The sequence below is a fragment of the Malaya genurostris genome, chromosome 3, assembly GCF_030247185.1.
Source record: "Malaya genurostris strain Urasoe2022 chromosome 3, Malgen_1.1, whole genome shotgun sequence".
In the NCBI taxonomy this organism is placed as follows: Eukaryota; Metazoa; Arthropoda; class Insecta; order Diptera; family Culicidae; genus Malaya; species Malaya genurostris.
The window spans coordinates 72,205,137-72,226,758 of NC_080572.1; the positions used below are offsets into that span (position 1 = coordinate 72,205,137).

The 21,622-nt window shown below is 36.6% G+C and overlaps 1 protein-coding gene across 3 annotated transcripts in view; it reads right to left on the minus strand.

Moving 5' to 3' along the window:
- LOC131436161 (junctional adhesion molecule A-like) overlaps positions 1 to 21,322 on the minus strand; it is a 1,299,588-nt gene extending 1,278,266 nt beyond the window's left edge. For all 3 annotated transcript variants that reach the window (XM_058604699.1, XM_058604697.1, XM_058604698.1), the window contains exon 1: positions 18,914 to 21,322. The gene's annotated coding sequence lies outside the window, so the exon portion shown is untranslated. The remainder of the gene's footprint in view (positions 1 to 18,913) is intronic.
- Between the last annotated feature and the right edge of the window lie 300 nt (positions 21,323 to 21,622).

Here is a 21,622-nt window from a genome sequence, read left to right on the forward strand (position 1 = left end):
AAGAATTTCATGTTTGATGTCCGTTGCATTTTTTTTTCGCCTTTAGAAATAATTAAAAGTAAAGTCGCAAAATTAAAAGTACGGTCGCAAAAAGTCCAAAAATTGTATTATCAGAAGTAATTGAAACCACACTGCTTCGTAATGAATGGCGAAATATATGTGAAAGCGGAGTTTAACCAGATTCCAGGAAACCTGTCCTGGTACCTGTCAACGATAAATGTTTTGTTCCCGCAACGTGTATTTGGAAGAGTATCTCCTGAAGCGTCTTCTCCCTCTCAAGAAAATCTGACGATCTTCTGGTCGGACTTGGCATCATATCACTACACGAAGGACCTGCTAAAGCGGTATAAAACGAAGGATGTCGATTTTGTACCGAAAAATTTAAACACCCAAACACTCCGAAAATGCGTCCAACAGAAAAATACTGGACCACTGTGAAAAAACACAACCTAAAGTAGTGAAGAATGTAGAAGAAATGAGATCGTGCAGAAACTTATGGATAGGGTTGAGGAGAAGATTCGTGCATTCGGATATTGAAGGCGAAACAAATTGAAAGAATGTCGTTTTCTTTTACTTCCTGAGGATTCAGTGACAATCGGTTAAAATCTCGAATTTTGAGAATGAATTTTGTGTGGTATACCCTTTATTTTAAGTTTTTCTTTAGCAGATTTTGCTGTGCACATAGGTGACGGTGAACTCACTTCGTCCGAGTCTCTCGTCGCCGCTTTATTTTTCTAGTAGCGACTCGTCAGCAATGCTATCGTTTTTCATCAGTTCATATCTCATTGCTAACTCAAATAGTGTTGTAATTTTTTCATCAACTGCATATTTTATGCATTTTATGCAGATGTTGAATGAATCAAAATTTTTTATATGAATAATCATCTTCCTTCCTGATAACCGATAGAAGATCTTCAGTTAAGTGTAAAACTCCAAACTAATCAAAGAAAATCCAACGGTTTATTTTCTCGGTTGCCGGCTGCCCTGATAAACTTATTTGAAGATATTGACTCGAAAGTGGGGTTAAAAATAATTTATCCTCGAGAGAAAAGTTGAAAAATTAACTAACAAATGATGTGGTAGATAGCCAGTGTTTTATGAAATTCGGAAGCTTATTTCGTGCCCTGTCATTTCTGTTACGATTGTTTACCAATATATATCACAGATCTTCTACCATTCCTACTAATACAATTCCTCTCCCGTCTCTAGAAAGAACGAGTATCGGACTAACATTCCTTTCCTTTTTCAGTAGCACAGCCTCTGGCAGTGACCGACGTCGTTAATAAGTTTCGAGTGAGTTGGATTGTACAGATGTAGGGTAAGGGCTCCCTATTCCATCTCATTTGTAAGGACGTTACCTTAAAAATCTGATTAAGCCACTAAAATCACTACGATTTTTTCATATTTCTGCTTAGTTCGCCTTGCTCCACATTGGAAACTGATTCACATTCCTTTGAAAATAAAATAATATTAAAAAAACAGCTAAAACACTTCTGATATGTTCACTACTCTGCTCCTAATTTCATCCCAAAGAACCAAAATATTGCACTATTACACCCTCAGGTTCAAAATATCAGATTTTCCTTAAAAAGGGCCTAATGCCAACTATGAGATAACACACGATATTTTTAGAAACAGTTTGGAATCATTTCGACGTTTAAAATTTATAAGATCTTTTTCGTTACCTTTCGTTCTAAGTTTAAAATTTTACTGTGCAGTTAATTTGGAGAACTTAAAAAAAAACAAAATAAAAAGACTTGTTACTATTTATGCATTGGCCCTTCGAAATATAGAATGCAGAACCAGAGATGCCATTTATACAGATTTATCTGTATTGCATAGATTTTTGCGTTCTCATACTGATTTAAATCAGATTAGAGATTTTATTCAGATTTTCTAAATTTAATACAGATTTTTGAAGATTTATAAAAAGTGAGAAGTAAAAAGTAAGACTTTTCCTACTGAGTATCTGTTAGTAATTGATTGCAGTACTTCTTTAAAAGTTTATTAATCTACGGACAAATCACATGTTAAAATGGAATTCATTTGTGCAAATATTTGATGATGAACACTGATAAACATTTATATTAAAATTTTAAACCAATTTGAACTGATTCATTTTATTAGTGAAAACAGATAGAGCAGATACATATTTTCTATGAAAGTATCTGGCATCTCTGTGCGCAGTCGATGAAACACACACACTTAAGGGCTAAGGACAGTACCGTAAAGTGTTAGGTTTTTTGCTATTTTCCCGTATCAAATTATATTTTCTTGGAAACGGTGCAGAATATAGAAAAACCCACCTGACAATGTCTTCGAAATTTAGTTGAGAATATTCTGTGTAATTTTCAGAATGATTCATTGAATTTAGCGGTCGTGTTGTAGTTTTTTCTGACTGAAGAACTGCTGAAAATTGGAACGCTCGGAAATGCATACCTCTACTTGTTCATCGAATATCTCGGCTTTGAAGGCTTGTATCATAAATCTACCGTGACAAAGTCTAGATAATTTAGTTTAGATGCAATTAGTATATAAAAACATATATGTTATCGCGATAAAAGTAAAGTCTTGTATTTTTCTGTGAAACAAAGTCAGTTTCAATGCATCCGCCATTTTTTTTTCGCTTTGGTTTCCTGATAGCATTCTGAAAAAGGAGAGAAAAATGAAATTGGCTCGGCAAGGCTGTCAAAAACACAGACGTTTCATTGTATATAAACAAATTTTTTGTTTCGCATTCAATCTCTGTGAAAGTTGAATATTTTGTCATTGTTCATTGGAATCTATGTAATATTCAACCTATACGATAGATTTATGTGCTAAAACTTCTCATCAAAATAATAAAATGTATGCTGGAAACCCGGTACAGTTTGCTCATATACGAGATAGTAAAAGGTGATTTTTTTGAGGTTAGGATTTTCATGCATTAGTATTTGCTCAGATTTTTTGAGGTTATGATTTTCATGCATTATTATTTGCTCAGTATGCTCTGACATTTCATCATGAAGCCGAACGATCTGCCACAACGTCGAATTTTCAGTGAATGGGCCCTAGAAAAGTTGGCAGAAAATCCGCTTTTTTATCGACAAATTTTGTTCAGCGATGAGGCTCATTTCTGGTTGAATGGCTACGTAAATAAGCAAAATTGCCGCATTTGGAGTGAAGAGCAACCAGAAGCCGTTCAAGAACTGCCCATGCATCCCGAAAAATGCACTGTTTGGTGTGGTTTGTACGCTGGTGGAATCATTGGACCGTATTTTTTCAAAGATGCTGTTGGACGCAACGTTACAGTGAATGGCGATCGCTATCGTTCGATGCTAACAAACTTTTTGTTGCCAAAAATGGAAGAACTGAACTTGGTTGACATGTGGTTTCAACAAGATGGCGCTACATGCCACACAGCTCGCGATTCTATGGCCATTTTGAGGGAAAACTTCGGAGAACAATTCATCTCAAGAAATGGACCGGTAAGTTGGCCACCAAGATCATGCGATTTGACGCCTTTAGACTATTTTTTGTGGGGCTACGTCAAGTCTAAAGTCTACAGAAATAAGCCAGTAACTATTCCAGCTTTGGAAGACAACATTTCCGAAGAAATTCGGGCTATTCCGGCCGAAATGCTCGAAAAAGTTGCCCAAAATTGGACTTTCCGAATGGACCACCTAAGACGCAGCCGCGGTCAACATTTAAATGAAATTATCTTCAAAAAGTAAATATCATGTACCAATCTAACGTTTAAAATAAAGAACCGATGAGATTTTGCAAATTTTATGCGTTTTATTGTTTAAAAAAGTTCTCAAGCTCTTAAAAAATCACCCGTTACAAGAGAAAGACGATGCGCAATGGGAATTGAGCGAGGCACGTGGTCGATTTAAAACTCAACACGCAACCCTCTGTCCTTAGACCTTAGCAGTGTTATAGTGACGCATAGCGGAAAGAAACCAGTGCTACTAGATTTGCCACAATGGTTATTTCATTAGTATTTAGTTTCGTTGAAATGTAAATATCAACAGTATAATTAAACTAATGTCACGAATACCAAAAAAATACTTGTTCACGATTATTTGAAAAAGGAAAACAATTTTTTTTGTAACATTATTAGAAAACTTGGCAACTTTGCGAAACCAAATGAGATGAAAACAAAGCGCAATCAAGAGAACTAAGTGAAAAACTTTCATCTCATATTCTTGAAGACTTTTATTATTTGTCGGGTAATTTTTGAAGTTTTTAATCGTTAATTAAACAAGTGGCAAGTGAACATTACTAATTACGAAGTCATCCAGCATTCAATAGTAGTGTAATTGTGGGAAATAGTGATCATTTCTTGAGACGAATCGATTAGAAGATATTCAGAAACATGACAAATGAGACGAAAATGTATCCTAAATTGAAAAGTGAGTTTGTTTTAAATGAAAAAAAACTATCACCGAAGAATTTAAAACCATTTCTTCCATTGAGAAAGTGTGACAATAGCTTGAATAATCACATTAAAACATTCTACAGTTTGGTTCAGGTACGTTGTAAGGTATTATAACACATGGATCAATAAGTCCCGAGACTAAAGCAGAGATGGCGCTCGTAGTAAACCAGTAACCACGTCTTTCTAGAGTACTAACCTTTGCTTGAAACGGGTCAAAATTTTAAGTCGATCCGACCAGAAACAGCTGAGTTATCGAGGTTGGAGTAAAGTCGTTTTGTAGTTTGTTAAAAAAATGGAAAAAACCGAGAGAAAATGTGAGTGAAGTGACAAAAATTATAATGAAAGATCGTAAAGTGAAGCTCCGTGAGATTGCTGAGATGACACAGATATCATATGGAAGTGTATTTACTATCCTTCATGAACAATTGAGCATGAAAAAGGTTTTTCCAAGTGGGTGCCGCGATTGCTTTCGATGGAACAAAAACAGCCCTGCCACAAGTCGATGAAAACAATGGCGAAATTGAACGAATTGGGCTTCGATCTGCTTCCCCACCCCCCATACTCGCCAGATTTAGCCCCCAGTTACAACTAGCTCTTTGCTGATCTTAAAAAAATGCTCCAGGGAAAAAGATTTGGCTCAAATGAGGAGGTCATCGCTGAAACTGAAGCTTATTTTGAAGCGAAAGATAAATTTTTTTATAAACATGGTATTGAAAAATTGGAAAAACGTTGGAACCATTGTATCACCCTAAAAGGTGATTATGTTGATGTATAAAAAAAATTTGCTAAAAAAATGTTGTTTCCATTGTTAGTCTCGGGACTTATTGATCCATGTGTTATATGTTCAAAGTAATGAGGTGAAGGGATGAGATGGGAATAGGAGCTCAGATGAAATAGAGAGCCGTTACCCTACAAGTTCTTGATTCATTTTGCTTTTTAACTCACTCGGTCTATCACGAAGTGCAACTACGGGTGGTCTACTTCAGCTCAGCTCTGCTGGATTTTGCTGTGCACATACCTTATCTTGAGAAGATTTAGCCCGCAGTCACTAGAAAAGCTCTTGAACTCTTACCCAATTGCCTTATGCTTCGTGCAATCGAAAAATATTGAACAATTATAAGGCGTCGAACAGTTGAAAATGCCTGAAATAGTAAGTTGGGATACTTTAGAGTTAAAGAGATGACTTACAAAGTGTCCAAAAGATGGTGCGAGTCCATCGTCTCATCGAAACTTAAACGGAATAAGACTGTTGATCCTGGAGATTCAACAATCTCAAACAACGAACTGATTTCTTTTGTCTTGATATTAAGTACTTCAAATTTTTATTGTATTTTGGCATCCATCAAGTTTCCTTGTGCTTTTGGATACGTGTGAGAAGTTACTTACTTATGTGACATTTCGCCAACATTCACTTTCGCTTGAGCCGTTCGATACCGATATGTACCGGTCAGCCTGATAAAAAGATTCATAAATATTTCAAGTAAATGCAACGAGTGAATACTAATTCCAATTCACATAATGTATTGCGCAATCCAGTGAGTATACAATGCATAATGATATATGCTGCACCTCGAATGCACAAATTGAGTCAACCAATCCGGCTCGAATGCCGTAGCTGGAATTGTTTTTAATCCAATTTCAAGGTTAGTATGTGGTTTGGCTAATGGATTATTGCTTAAATGAAAGGAATTTCGGCCAAATTAGCCTAGCCATTTTGTGAAATAACCCTGAGATCGTCAGCTCAACGCGGTTCGAAAGAGTAATCTGAGTGCAAAGCGGAACCAACTCTTAGCAAACTAATTATTTTCCGAAAAATGCCTTCCTGATGTCGATTGCATCTACAACAGTTTGTGCAAATTAGAGCTTAACTCTTCTCATAACAAACACACAATCAAACATTCAATTATGCGTGCACGAATTTGATTGTCAGCCATGTGTGTAAGCCGATCAGAACAGATTTCCCCAACAATGGTACTTAAAGGACTATCTATAGGATAGCTAAACCACTCCACGAATCGAACATCATTTCTCCCATCCGTCCAGCAACTGACCCAATTTTGATAGCAATATAAATTAGTGTAACCCAAGCACACCTGAATACCTGGGTAACGGATCGGGCTTATCTGTAATATACCGTCCGATATATTACATTTCCTAGCACTAAAACCAATCAAATTAAGGTCCTCAATTATATGCGCGTCTAACGAGCCAAAAGCGGCACGAATTTCTGGTTATGAAAACCCTCCCTGAAATTGCGGTACCGTAATAATATTACCGACCACAATTGATTGTAGTCGCGAGACTAGGGTGCGGAAGAGATTTTCACGAGCATGCATTCAGCCCCGGTTGGGAATGTTTGCCTAATCTTATTACAGATTTTGGATGAAAAACTACCATTTCGACTAATGCACGCGATTGGGACGGTACTTGTTACGGCATTCGCCACCGGACGGAACACGGTTGACATGGGAAAGCGAACCTCGGATTCTTCTTGCGTTACGTCCATTTATAACATTAAATTTCGGCGCTTATATTGTACTGAATGGCAATTTTCACAAAACGAATCAGCCTTACTGCCGACGTCCATGCAAGTAAGTGGTCTGGGATCGTATTTCAGCAAACCGGGTGATTACGCTTCATTACCGAATTACGGTTCGTGGAATCCGGTGCTAAAAGCATGATATTTTACACGAACCTGATAATGACGGTGGCAGCCTTTGCCTTTGCACTGAAATACGAGCTGGAATAATCAGTTTGTCAAATAATTATTTAATTTTTGAGTGCTTTTGGTACCTCAATTTATTCGACGATAATAACACAAATTTCTTTCATATTCTTGACATTTATTTCCTTGATAACTCTGGAAAGGGTCAGAAGTTTTGAGGTGGAAAACATATTCGTTTTCTATATGAAGGTGCACTGTAAAAGTGATCTGTATTTGAACGTTCTTAATTCAGTCATTTTTCAATGCATGCTCAATATTTTTTTTCAATAAATTTCCTAGGAAGGCTTGTACGAAACGACTTCAATACGTCAAACTGAACATTTTCAATGGTGTGCTAATAGCAGAGCCGTAGTGATCACTTTTGGCGCCCGAGGTGAACTCAAAAATAGTCCAATTTTTTAACAAACACCATGAAGACGAACACATATTATTATTTCATTTTTCTGTATGGTTATCCCCAGTAACATTTTCAATTTTAATAAATACTTGTAGCTCTCTTGAGTGTTACCTCAGAAATCTCGCATTGAAATTGTAAAATCATTATAAGCAGTCAAGTGCACAGATACCAGCATAGCCTGCGTTAAACTTATTTCGAAATCATTCAAAACTCAAGAAAGTTTTGAAACCTACTTTACGATCAACATTAAAATTACTCGAATGAATTCCACAGTAAGAATACATTAGATTTTATTTACGACTTTCAGGATTTTCCAGAATTAAAAAAAAATTCGCGTTCATTTTTATCGTGATTGCATAGTTAAAAATAAGAACTATAACCAATAAAAAGGTTAGCAAAGTTATTTTTGTGATTTATCGTCATTTCGCTATAAATGACGTACGTTGGGTCAAAACTAGTGCAAACTTGCTGAAAGTGACAATCTCTTAGAAAAATAGTTTAGATTATTCTGTGAAAATTTCAGAATGATTCATTGACTTTAGCGGTCGGGAAAGTCTTTTTTCTGAAGGAAGAATTGCATAGCTGAAAACGCCGTCTTTCAACTTGTTCATTGAATATCTCGCCTTCAAAAGCATGGATCAAAAATCTATCCTGACAATGTCTAGATAATTTAATTTAGATGCGATTAGTGCATAAAAACATATATGCTGTCGCGATAAAAATGAAGTGAATGTTATTTTTGTGAAGGTAAGTCAATGTATATGGCGGCGCCATTTTTTCTGTTCTAGTAACGTAACGAAACATGAGAGAGAAATCAAATCGGCTCAGAAAGGCTGCCAAACAAGCGGTAGAGCAATTCCAGGAATGAGTACACGAAAAAGTGACAAAATCAGAATCGACCTTCTCCGATTTGGATGAAACTTTGCACATGGCTACAGTATGCAAACCATACGTTGTGAACCGATGGAGAGGTCAATCCGACTCACGACTGATTTTTAAAAAAGGCGTACGTATTTGTGCATATCACAAAAATTGCCTTTTTCAAATCGTTGTAACTCGGAAACCGTTTATTGTTCAAAAATGACGTTCAGAAAGAAGTTGTAGGGAATCGATCGGGCACTCTAAAAACACTGAAAAACACTGAAAAAAATTTTGATTATTTTCTTAATAATTATAAAATAATCCGAAAAAGTTAAATAAAAAAAATCAGGGTTTTAATTTTATTTTGATAATTTTTATTTTAAAACTGTTATTGAAAAATGAAGAAGTTACAGCTAAAACAGTTTACGGGTGCATGCAAATGTTCAAGTTCTTCTCGTTGTAATTCGAAAACGGTTCATGGTACAAAAATGGCGTCCAGGAAGAAGTTGTAGGGAATCAATAGGGCACTCCAAAAAAATATATACTGAACAAAAAATTTGTTTTTCTTGCCTTTCTCATACAGAAATTCTATACAATCACTGCAAAAACCGACTTTTGAACCGAGGCCCGGAGGGCCGAATGTCATATATCATTCGACTCAGCTCGACGAACTGAGCAAATGTCTGTGTGTGTATGTGTGTATGTGACAAATGTTGTCACTCAATTTTCTCGGAGATGGCTTAACCGATTTTCACAAACTTAAATTCAAATGAAAGGTCTCATAGCCCCATACAAAGTCCCTGAATTTCATTTGGATCCGACTTCCGGTTCCGGAGCTAAAGGGTGATATGTACAAAAATTGTGAAAAAAATGTCACTCACTTTTCTCCGAGATGGCAGAACCGATTTTCACAAACTTGGATTCAAATTAAAGGTCTAATGGTTCCATACAAAGTTCCTAAATTTCATTAGCATCCGACTTCCGGTTCCGGAATTACAGGGCGATATGCACCAAAAAGGGGGAAATAATGCATTAAAAATGAGAAAAAAAAATGTCACTCACTTTTCTCGGAGATGGCTTAACCGATTTTCACAAACTTAGATTCAAATGAAAGGTATCACGATCCCATACAAAGTTCCTGAATTTCGACTTCCGGTTCCGAAGCTACAGGGTGATATGTAAAAAAAGTGAAAATAATGTCACTCACTTTTCTCGGAGATGACCGATTTTCACAAACTTAGATTCAAATGAAAGGTCTCATGGTCCCATACATAGTTCCTAAATTTCATTTGAATCCGGATCCGGAAATATAGGGTAAAGTGGGTTAAAAATTGTATACCATCACTGAAAGTGAGTGAAAACCTTAAAAAAAAATCTAAATCGATCTCAAATCTTTTCCAATTGATAGTTTTTATCAGTAGACGGTCAAACAAACCGATTTTGGTTATTCTTTTAAGAATCGAAGAAAATTATTTTCAAGAATACTACAGTGTTATATATGATAGTATGATTGATATGAGAAAGGCATCATTACACCACTAGGTGGAATAAAACAGGTTTTTCTCAATAATTTAAAAATGAACCAAAAAAATAAATTTAAAAAAATCAGGGTTACGATTTATTTATGATAATTTTTATTTTAAAGCTCTTAAAACCTACAGATTAATGGCTATCCCATCCGGCTATCCTTTTGAAAAATGAAGAAGTTACAGGTGAAACAATTTACAGATATATTCGAAATTTCAAGTTCTCGTTGAAAAATAATCATTTAAACAGTAGAACTAACGTAACTACGTCAAAACGAATAAACACATGTAGAATCAATGAGGTGTGCCAGTTGACTATCTACTGTTTACAACCAACGTACGTACTGGCGAATTGTTTACCTAAATTCTACCTGTTTCACATATAAATAGCTATGCATCTTAGAACAGATATCAGTTTATAACAAATCTCTTTCGAAACAGTTACAACACTACAATATGGTTTTCCCAAAGTGTTGTAAACCTTTTCCTGGTTTTGTGTGTTCCGGAAAAATTTTCCAATTAACAGAAACCATAATTGGAAAATTAGAAGCTCAAAAGTGCAAGGTTAAATTGAATACCACGTTAAGCATTTGTGATCGCTGTCGTAGGCGGGTTTATAAGGAAAGTCATACGTCGGAAACTGAAGGGCAGTCAACAACGGAACCACAACCATCCACATCGCAATACGATTCAGAGGAAGTACCTTCAGCAGCTTCAATCAACTCAGCATCTTCTGAAGCATCAGTCGCGGCGGAGTATTTAAGAGCAACAACTCTTCAACAAGGGCATCGCGGGAATCAACGTGTCTCCGATATCAGCGAAGAAAACCCGGAATGTTAATTATCCCCGAGAAAAATATTTGGATATTTCAAGAGGTATAAAAAAGCAAATATTCGGGTTCCCGGTGATTACTAAAATGATAGAGCAGTTTGCTAAACCTGATTGCACTAGGAATGAAAAAGTGCGTTTGTTGTCAGTCTTGCCAAACTCGTGGTCAAAGGATAAAATAGCCACCCAATTCAAGGCGAACAAATACATTGTGTCGGAGGCAAGAGAATCAACGGACGAAAAAAAAAGCCAAGCAACAAACGGGACGCAGCAGGAACGCAACGATAGAAAACGAGGTGCTTCAATATTTCAACAGCGATGACGTCAGCAGAGTAATGCCGGGATCAAGAGATTGCGTCACAGTCAAAATGAACGGTAAGTGTGAACGCAAACAAAAACGATTGCTTTAATCACATCGAAAGAAATTTATTTGGGTTATAAGGAGGGTGCATGTTTTTTTTTTCAAATAAACTTAAAATCATTGACATTGACATTATTTTATTTTTCCAGTCGCACTTATCGTAGAATAGTTAAGATTTTTCTCAACCTAAGCACCAGTGTTCTACAAAAATCACACACCAGTAGCAGACAAGTTCTGCAAACTAGAAGAATTTATCAGTCAGTTTTATGACATCTGTACCTATTTTTGACCATCATTTGTGATAAAATACTCTCGAAATTGAAAATTATTCACTTATCGCGCTCTAGTTCCGTAAGCGGAAGTCGTATCCGAATGAAAAACTCTGGAAACTTTTGATAAACTACAAGATCTTTTTGTTAATCTTAGATTGTGAAAATTAGTTGAGTGCTTTCCGGAAAAATTGAGTGCACAATTTTTCGTTAATTTTCACATATTACTCTGTAACTTCGTAACTGGAAGTCGGTTTCGAATGAAATTCAATAGCAGGCTATGATATCATAAAACCTTTCTAAGTTTGTGAAAATCGGTTCAGCCATCTCCGAGAAAAGTGTGTGCATACACAAACACACAGACAGGCACACATACAGACCTCTGCTCAGTTCTTCAAGCTGAATCGTATGGTATATGACAGTCGACCCTCCGAGCCTCAGTTTATAAGTCGGTTTTCATAGTGATTGCATAGCCTTTCTTAATAAGAAAGGCGAAACACGCTCCAGAAAATGAAATTTTTATGCTTATCAGCTTGTAATTCCGGAAGCGGAATTCGTTTCCGGATGAAATTCGGTAGGGATTATAAGTCCTTTCATTTAATTTAATCCTTAGCTTGTGAAAAACTTGCTTAATCCACCTAGCAGTGAGATGATACCTTTTTTATCAATCCGCATGTGTTTTTGCATGAATATTCTTCGGCGTTTTAGTTCTCATGACATTATTTTAATGACCGTCGTTCTAAGCGGCAATTTTAGATTTTAATCACTCATTGCTCTGTAATGGCGAAACTGCAAATTGGATCGAATTTGAATCTAAAAGTGTGACAATCGGTTTACGGTACAATGAGTTTACGATTATTTAAGGTATTTCCAGAGCCAGTAGTCAGGAACCAGTATAACCCAAACCGATTCGTATGGCCATATGACGAATAAATTGCAATAGTTTTGAGTCCAACTTTAAAGCTTTTCGGAATTGCCATCTTCTTTATCCGTTTGAATTTTAAAAGTTAATCATTCTGTAATTGTGGAGTAGGGAAAAACCAGTGGAGTTAGTTTAGTTAAAACTTTCTCTCCAACGGGCATAAAACCTCCTCATCTTTTGCATCAACAGATTAGAATGATCCAAATAATACATAATACATAATAACTTAAAACTAAAACTTAGAAATTATACAATGATGAGAGAAAACTAATACTAAATATAGTATTCTAGTTACTAGAACCTATCGAGACAGATAACTGAGAAACAGCATTTTTAGAATATTACGAGAAAGATGAAGTCAAATACATTGGAGCAATTATTAAAAAGGCGACACATACTAATCAAAGGTTCGTAATAACCGTAGTTAATTCTAGATGACAGTATTCTAAGAAATGATTGGAAACAATTGTAAAAGTGTAACAATTGTAGAAGATCTGAACAGTCTATACGAGTAGTAAATCAGTGACAAAAATTACCTTACAGACGTCACGTCGAACAGAGCAAATCTAGGTCAATCAGCTTGCAACGATCTTCGTAGCTCGGATGGTCCACGAGAGACGACGAAGTTCAAACCGGACGAATTTGCGTTGGCGTTGAATGACTTGAAGGTAGAATGGATGCATACTCTAGAGTTGAGCGTATCAAGCTAAAGTTAATTAATTTTGTCTTTGTTGATTTGGCTTTTTTGAGAAAACGATTGAGCTTTGAGAAATGATTCGATACTGGAACCAGAATTCGAAAATCGGTGTAGTCGAAGTAAGATAAATTCACCTGAATAGTTGTATAGTTTACATTTGTTTCAAAATGTTTGAAAATCAGTGTAAACACCTTTGAGAAATCGTAGTGCGAATTAAATCCGAATCTTAAATTGAATACCACTAAAACTGAACTATCCAAATCTGCAAACCCGATAAACCTAATTAATTTATGTGAAAAAACATTTTTATATTAATCACCCCGAGTCCCCTAAACCGGAAAATCTAACTGAAAAGTAAGATGTGTGATAGGATCATAAAACTTTTCCTTTGAATCTTAGATGATTCTTAGATTTCCATATCATCATGTAGTTCCGGAACCAGAAGTCGGATCCAAACATAGTTCAGGAACCCTGTTTGGGAGCATACGACTTTTCATATGAATCTTAGTTTGTAGAAAACAGCTGAGCCATCTCCGAGAAATTTGAGTGAAATTATTTGTCACATATGCATTTGCTGATCTCGACGAACTGATTCGAATGGTATATGGTTGTTATGTTCTTCCAGCATTTATTGCTGTAAGTAGTTTAAATCAATATAATTATGGAATTGCTTTCAACTCGAAAATTCTGCCATCATCTAGTTTATTTATGTCATACTCGAACAATTATGTTGCCAAAAACGAACAGTGCTAAAATCGATCCGGGGCAAAATGTCATGAAAAAGGATGCTGTATACAGTCTTTTTGGAACTTAGAAACAATTGGATGTAACAGTATAAAAATCATGTTTCACGTAACTCCCAAGCATTGCTTTGTCATACAGCGCTCAAAACTCTTACTGCTGGAATAGGGGGAAAAGTCGCTTACACAAAAATGGTGATATCTCCGTTAAAAATGGACCGATTTTAACAATCTATGGCTTGTTGGATAGCTATTTTCGAGCGAAATTAAAGTCTAAAAACATATCCTGTTTTCAAGGTCAATTGTGACAGTCATTGTCAAAAAACTGAAAATTTTGACATAAAACTTCGTATAACTCAAAAAGCAAACATCCGATCTCAAAACCATTCAATAGCGTCCTGGGTGACGGGGAGACCTTTCATTTGCGACTAGTTTGATCAAAATCGGTCCGGTCATCTCTGAGATCTCGACCTCTTAGTTGACAACACACACACACGGACATTTGCTCAGTTCGTCGAGCCGAATCGATTGGTATATGATATTCGTATATGTAATTATATGAAATTTTTCTAAAGTTTAAGCGAATTCTATACCTATTTTTTATATTTATAAAAAAAGGTAAAAATATGATTTTTTGAAAATGTTAGACTCTACGGGCTCCCTGGAGTAACTAAATGTTTCCATTGATTTTATAGACAAAAAACTTTAAACGCGTTTTTCTCGAAAGCAGCTTTTGAAAGTCCGTGACAATCGTCATTCAAAAACTACTGCACCAACTTTGTTCAAATGTTGCACACAATTTCTACATATAAAAAACCAGACCCCAACGTTTTCCTTTTCCTTGTTTGTTACTTTGAGGTTACTTTAATAGCTACAAAATGGCGGCTTTTTTGTGAACAATCGTAGTTTTCATTTTGAACAACCACCAAAAATTTAAAAAAATTTAAAAAATCAAACAGAAACGTTGGGGTCTAGAAAAACTTCTACTTTAACTATGCTGCATTCATTTGTTCACTTCTGATAAGTCTGCGCTGAGATACAGTGTACACCGCAAATCATGAAATCATCATTAGGAAGCGTCCTCAAAAATACCTCTTCACCGACTTATTTCTCAATATTTTTCAATGAAAAAATTACAAAATGTTGTTCGAATGATGATTTTTATCATGCAAAACATTTGAATTTATTTTTTTGAACGATACTTCTGGAAAAAAAATCGTAAAAATGATGATTTTTTCATCTTTTAGAACCTATACCCCCCTTTAATACGAAAGGCGAAACACGCTCCAGAAAATGACATTTTTATACTTATCAGCTTGTAATTCCGGAAGCGGAATTCGTTTCCGGATGAAAGTCGGTAGGGATTAAAAGTCCTTTCATTTAATTTAATCCTTAGCTTGTGAAAATCGGTTAAATCAACGTTTGTCCATGAAAAGAGGAGAGGATGTTACTTTAGAGTCCACGTGGTCTCATAATTTTATTTATTTGACAGGTCGCTTGCTCGTTTGGAACAAAGCTGTCATTTCGAGCGAACAGCTGTCGTTACTATGCTTGTTGGCACTCTAGTTCATCGATTAGACAGGTTTACTGGAATGGGTGGTGTAGTTGTCATTTTTATATCCAACGACAAATCAAACATCGAATTTCACCTTCTTTCAATACTTCATTTATTGAAAGTAATGGTGAAATACTTCATAATCAGCACTCTGTTGGTTACTTTACAGTTCTTTATCCCAATAATCCAACTTGTTTCTCTTCCGTGGAAAATCCCACTTCAATTGATCTGGTTCTAACAGATCAACGTCACATTTGTAGTGAACCGATTACACATGCTGATTTTGACTCAGATCATCTTGCAGAATCATTACATCATCGAAATAAAATTCTCCTATCATCGATGACAATCGTCAACTGCTCATTCGCTTGAAGAATGTTCGTCGACGGCAATATCAACGTTCTTGTGATCCTGCTATGAAAAACATAGTTAAGTATTTACAAAAAAAAATTAAACATAGATTTACTCTTTTTGCGAAATGAAAATTTCACTAAGGAAGTTGAACAAATTAATCCATATTCTAAACCTTTTTGGAAACTTTCTAAGGTTCTTAAGAAACCTCAGAAACCAATTCCTGCTCTCAAGGAAGGAAATCAATACTTCTTACAAATGGCGAAAAAGCTCAAAAACTTGCTCAGCAGTTCGAGAGTGTCCACAATTTTAATTTGAACGTTGTGAGTCCTATTGAAAATGAAGTCTCACTAAAATATGATCATATTTCAACTCAAATGATATTACCAAATGACATTATTGCGACGAATTTTGATGAAATTAAGTCAATTATTAGGAAACTTAAAAACATAAAGGCTCCTGGTAATGATGGAATTTTTAATATTCTTATTAAAAATCTTCCCGATGTTGCCTTGAGACTCTTGGTATATATTTCCAACAAGTGCTTTTCGTTAGCTCACTTCCCTGAGAGATGGAAAAATGCTAAAGTAATTCTTAATTGCAAACCTGATAAAAACCTAGCAGAAATATCATGATATCGACCAAGTACTTTACTTTCTTCTATCAGTAAACTTTTTGAAAAAATTATCTTGTTGAGAATGATGATTCATATAAATGAGAATTCACTTTTTTACCAGGTAGTTTGGGTTTCGTCATGAACATTCAACTACTTATTAACTTGTCAGAGTAACGAACATGATAAAAGCAAATAAATCTTCTGGGTTATCCACTGGAGTTGCTCTTCTTGACATAGAAAAAGCATTCGACAGTGTTTGGCACAAAGGTTTAATAGCAAAAATGTCTGATTTCCAGTTTCCTATTTATTTGATCAAAATGATTCAAAATTATTTAACTGATCGTACTCTTCAGGTTAGCTATCAGAATTGTAAATCTGAATTGCTACCCGTACGAGCCGGAGTTCCGCAGGGTTCGAGCATAGCTCCAATCTTCTATAATATTTTCACTTTTGATCTTCCAAATCTATCCGTTGGTTGACATAAATCGATATTCTGTGACGACACAAGTCTGTTAGCCACAGGTAGAAATCTAAGAGTGATCTGCAGTCGCCTACAAAGAAGTTTACATATTTTCAGTGATTATCTGTCAAAATGGAAAATTAAACCAAATGCAGCGAAAACGCAATTAATTATCTTTCCTCATAAGCCAAGAGCTTCTTTTCTTAAACCAAACAATAATCACATTCTCAAATTGAATAGCTTCGAATTGACATGGTCTGATCAAGCAAAATACTTAGGTTTAACGTATGACAAAAAACTCACTTTCAATGATCATATTGAAGAAATTCAGACAAAGTGTAATAAATATATTGAATGTTTATATCCTCTTATAAACGGAAATTCTAAGCTCTGTCTGAAGAACAAAATATTAATTTATAAACAAATTTTCAGACCAGCCATGCTTTATGCAGTACCAATTTGGTCAAGTTGTTGTTCCACCAGGAAGAAAACGCTTCAAAGGATTCAGAATAAAATTCTGAAAATGATTTTGAAGCTTCCTCCCTGGTTTAGTACAAATAAGTTACAGAGACTTTCAAATGAAGAACCATTAGATGTAATGTCACATAATATTATAAGCAAATTCCGACAATACAAGTAGGCTTAGAATTTTCCCTACACAAAAATCACAGAATTGCGGAATCAAATGATGTCTTATACTGTTTTCGTTTATTGATCAGAGCAGCCCGAAAGCCGACCCAGAGTCGCCCAAACAACGTTTGATATGTTTGTTTTAGCAACCTGAAGTCGCTCTAGATCGGACTCCAATCGCGTAGTTTCGCTCTGAAAATTTTCTCGGGTCGCACCACGCATCCAGCCGAGTTTGTTTATTTTTTCTTTTTTTCATGAATTGTTGTTTAGGGCGCGTACCACGTGTTCGTTTTACTCGGAGTCAGAGTAGCCCGCGTCTAGGTTCAAAAACGAAAACGGTATTAATAATAATAACCAAATCATGTATTCAATAGGGCTGAAGAGTCATCACTTGTGGCTGAACACCCAATTTAAATCTTAATAATTTATTTTTGCTCATATTACAATAAATAATACATTTAAAAAATGATAAGGACGAAAGCAAATGATGATGCGTTACCTACTTTCCGGAAAGACAACGACTCATCATTCTATTTTCTAGATGGCGCTCTACGCTAGTTATACGACCAGCATATAAGGTGAAACCAAGAATCAAAAGTTGATTTTCATGGTTATTCTAATCACACGCCTCCATACGAAACACAAACTAAAATTCACTTATACTCAGCTTAGGATCCCAATTATAAAGACTTCATTTGTTATGTTTTCTATGAAAACAGAATAAGCACAAATTTCCGACAAAATTTGATGGGAGCGAATAATTTCCAAAACCCTGTAAAAACCAACTAACTAACGATTCGCTATGAATTATTTATAATACTTCAGATTATCAGCAGTATGACCAACATGACTTAATCATTTTAATAATGCATTCTGGAACAAAGACGTCAGTTTGAATTAGTGCATATTCGATCAGAACCGTTTCTGGCTATTCCACGTTCAACGTCTATTGGCTGGAGTAATCGTCAAAGGTGAACATAATTAGGGATGTTTACTGACTGCTGTGACAATAATATAATTTCAGTACGCGGGGCTAAACATCAACAGCGATTGCTGTTCCACTCAACAAAGCAAACAATTTGCTTCGAAAACATCGTTCCATAAGTAGTTGTCCCGTTCCAAGCTACAAGCAAAAGAAGAGGTCCGGTCTCTGTGCTAGTTGTTTTATTAGAATAACAATAAAAGTAAATACAATGCTATTCAACGGCGAAAGAACATTCGCTGCACGAGCACCTAAACTACCCATTATGCCACTCTCGACACCCAACAACAAGTGGCAAGGAGTTGGTGCAAATAACGATCCGAATTTTCCGAATTTCCACTAGCTCCGCTAGCACATAGCGGCGCGTCATCGTTGCTGACGAGCCCCACCCAGCGGAGACCCAAATTCAACGGCACGAATCCTGCTAAGCTATGATGGCTGATTAACATTGTGGCAGGCAGAAAGACGAAAAATAGCATGATTATTACGACGCAGTGGAAAAGCCACCGCGGTACACGTGTCAAACGAACACTGATGGCATATTACGAACAAAACTCGAATACATTAACGTACCTGTCTGCACCAATCCCGTTGGTGTGTTGAAACGACGCCTGTAGCACGAGGTCAGCTCCGACAAACGGATTCACCAGTTGGAAAACCGAAACCTGGCAGATGATTTTTTTTGTTGGTTTTGTATTTTATTCACCTCCTCAATAAACGTTACCAGTTTGACCGAGTACCTAAATTTTGCAGTACCAAAGCTAGAATAAGCACACAAAAGAACATCACTCCAATAAACAAACTACCGGCATATGCAATCCAGGGAATGTGTGCGGGTTGGTTTTGCCTTTTTCAAATCACTATTCATTCACTATGCTAATTTTTTCACCGAGCAGAACAGCGGAGAACCACTCTCGTTCCGTGCAAAGAATGCTCACGAATTCCGATTTCCAATTATTCACGCCAGGAATCCGTGGCAATTGATCGATCGATGGTTGGGGCTGTTGTTATATTATTATTATTTTTTTCTCTCACTCTACTTTGTTTACTTAGGAACTGCACGAAGATAGCAAATATTTGATGCACATAGAGGAAAAAAACGGTTAGAACACCCAAAGGACTTTCTAGAATATTTATGTATTTGCACAACTGTTGAAAATATTATTTATCCGGTCTGCGGTTCAACGTGAAACGATTCTAGAAGAACACGTGTAAATGCCGGCTCTAAACGACTCTCCGAAGAGCAATAATTTTTGTGATTAATTGGATCTCTAGCGAAAAAGACGATGATAGCTTTTGGTGTTGATCCAGGCAACGTTACATCGTTCACCAAGCGATGCCATAAATTATTCACGGTGCTCCAGTGAAACTCCTTGCACAGGGAAATTTTCTCTATAGGTTGATCTTTTCACACTGTGCAGTTCCTGTTTTCGTTCTACTCAGCATCGAAACCTATCACTGATGTTTAGGAACCGCTCACTTTTTAATAATTTTTTACTACATCAAATGTATAAACACGACCAAACCACTGCTAGGGGAAGGATCACTGCATCATTGACATCACCGGCAAATGTTTACTTTTAATCAGTCGGGGTTTTCCTTACCACGAAGAACCACTTCAATGTTGGCTCGGCTACATCAAACAACTTGAAGTCAAAAGCGCTCTCTCGACTCGAGCTAGCACAAAATACTATCCACCAGCAAGCGCGTCTGCTTGTGACCACTTCCTATTAAATTCGGGTCAATGGTAGAATTTATCCTGCGTCCAACGAGAAACCACGCTCTTGCACTGTTGGTAAGATGCTAACCAAGTACTTGGTGACTAATGAAAATCAGCTTTTCTCACTTCACGTTTTCGCAATTCACTACTGGCGAACGGACTCGGTTCAAACATCGATTATCTAGCTTTGGCCTACGAGCCTCTGTATCCCATAGGCAATATATTTCTTTTTCCACGAGAAACTTTGTTTACAATCCATTTATCTGGTAAAAGTTGATGGAACAGAACAAACACTTTCCGAATTCCAAACCGTTCCACAAATTTTTAGCTAATCTTCTTACACTTGTATTCCGACCAGCGCCTATGAAAAAAGCAACATTTTCAATCGAGATCTGCTCGGCTTAGAGCAAACTGCTAAGAGAATCAGCTTAATTCAATTCATCTTCTTTCCAAAACTTCGCGTTTCACTTCCCGCTACGACCAAAAAAACGCTCGTATTTGTTAAAGTGAGGCTCACTTCAGTTTTCTAATGATTCTTTCCTGAACACCAATAATTTTTCCGGATCGCGAAATCGGAACACTTTCAACGTAGCAGCCGGGGAAAAGTATGACTCGCACGGCCCGAGTAGTGCGACTGTCTGACGCTCGGCAGACAGGATCTACGACAACACGCACTTCGCGTTCAGGATTCCGTTCCATTTTCTCGAGCGACGAAGAGAAATCAACCGATCTAGTACTTCACTCACGTGGCTCCAATCTATCCCGTGTGGTGATTTGCTTATGTTTGTGAAAGTACTCGAATGCCACCAATACACGGAATGCTATTCTCCTGACAGTAGTCCTCGAGTTTCAGCTGATTGTTCTCGTTTTTTTCCCACTCCTGCCGATCTCACAAGCCGGAAAAATTTAGACCAACGCAAACATCGCCAAATTGCCGGGAGAGTAGCGAAGAGACTGTTAATTTTGCTTGCCTCACTCAATCCCTCTTACTACAAACGTGATTCGCACACCATAACCGTGAATAACAGGTACTGAATATTCATAATCGCAAAATCCTTTTCATAATCGATGTCAATCCTGGAACCAACTCATCCGTTACATTCCATCAAGAGAAAAGGTTCACACTAATAATCAGATCAAGCAATAAATCTGAGCTTTCATCACAAAAACAACGTTTCCACACCCTTCAAATTGTCGGTAAGGAACTACGAAGAACATCAAAATAGTCCTTCACTTACAATACAAACCATTATAAAGTTCCCACGATTAAAATTTTCCGAGAATCCTTACGTCGACTGAGAAATTCTCTCACTCTTTCCGTTCGCTCTCCATTCAGCACATTGCTGAATAGCGAGAACGAGAGAGTTGCAGGAAACCCAGTTACACCGCCCCAACTCTCTCATCGTACATTTTCACAATGTTGTTATTTCCGTATGTAGTAGAATGTACATATCTACCAGTTAACCACCCCACTCAACTGTACGCAACCACGGACCAAGGAAAGCGGATCGGAAAAACGCTGATGTTTTGCACTCTAGGGTGTTTTGCTTCCGTCGCTGCTG